This window comes from Propithecus coquereli, unplaced genomic scaffold (assembly GCF_000956105.1).
Source record: "Propithecus coquereli isolate 6110/MARCELLA unplaced genomic scaffold, Pcoq_1.0 Scaffold70, whole genome shotgun sequence".
Classification (NCBI taxonomy): domain Eukaryota; kingdom Metazoa; phylum Chordata; class Mammalia; order Primates; family Indriidae; genus Propithecus; species Propithecus coquereli.
Genome location: NW_012153063.1, coordinates 4914098 through 4915544, shown reverse-complemented (window position 1 = coordinate 4915544; position 1447 = coordinate 4914098).

Below are 1447 nucleotides of genomic sequence, written 5' to 3'. Positions count from 1 at the left end.
ACCCCAATTGCATTGAAATACAGATATCAAAATATTTTGGTTTTTTTTCTTTTGTTTTTCTTTTTGTAGAAATGAGGTCTCACTATGTTACCCAGGCTGGTCTCAAACTCCTGGCCTCAAGTAATCCTCCTACCTTAGCCTCCCAAAGTGCTGGGATGACAGGCATGAGCCACTGTTCCCAGCCGTCAAAATATTTTAAAATGTTTGCTATAGTAGTGTATGTGCTTCTTTATTAGCACATCTAATAACAAAATCTAGTGGTGTGTCTAATAAGTATTGTAATTTTGAAGTAATGATGAATTGAAATAACTGCTGCAGTGTGGTATAAAAATATGGATGATTTCTATTAACTACAAAGTGTCAGGTACCCCAAATACAACTGTGTTTGTTGCCTGTATCAATAATTGGAAGGAATGCTTAACTTCAGTTAGAACTTAATGAAAATCAAGATGTGATTGTTTTCCATCCATGTTCATAGACTACCACATCTATTCAATGACCACCAAACCCTGTTTCTAGAGTTAAGTAGAGAGGTATGATGTAATTAAGAAGACTAAGGGTGGTCACTTTAGCAGCCGATATCTGTTGACAGCAAAAAATAGGATGTAAAGGGGGATCGGCAATTCTTCGGTAGGCTGATTAACACCCCACACAGATAAGAGGGCTGAGTTACCAGTCTGGATCACAGCAGAACTGCCCAACCTTTGTTTCACTTCACACCATGTTGCCAGACCATGTAGGCTCCCTCCAGACTTGTGTGAGGACACTGGTTCAAATTACCTTGTTTAAATAAGTGATCAGAGTCCATAAAGTCATTCAGCTAATTCCATAATTTAGGCTACTCTCTTATTTAAAATACTCTTTCATTTGTAATGTAATAATAATAAATCTTGAAGTATTCTTAGAAACTCCTTATTACCTTCTTTAGTGTAGACAGCATAATACTCTCCTTGAAAAGATTGTGTTTAATCCAACATTTATCCAGTGCCTGTTCTGTGCTGGATGCCATTGGGGCTGAGTGCTGGGGAGCTAGGCTGAATAAGACCTTGGAACTGCCCTCCGTTTAGAGAACTCAAGAACTACTGTGAGAATCAAATGAGTAAATAACTAAATCTAATACCAAGTTGTTACGTTATAGTAAGTTTTGTACCAAATACTATTGGACTTCAGAAGAGAGACGCTCCTTCTAAGACTGGAGGAATAGGGAAGACTACAGAGAGGGGAGCCAGGTTATTCATCTGCAAAATGTAGAAGAAACATAGGAGATAAGAAGGAACAGGCAGATATGTTGGGAAATTAGTATATGCAGAGGTTGTGCAAGACACGAAAAAGGACAGCACATTTGAAAAAAGGGTGGAGACAAGTGGTAGGTGCAAGGACTTAATTGTGAAAAGATCATGGGTTTCTTGTTAAGAAGTTTGGATATTATCATGTTGGCCAGTAATTA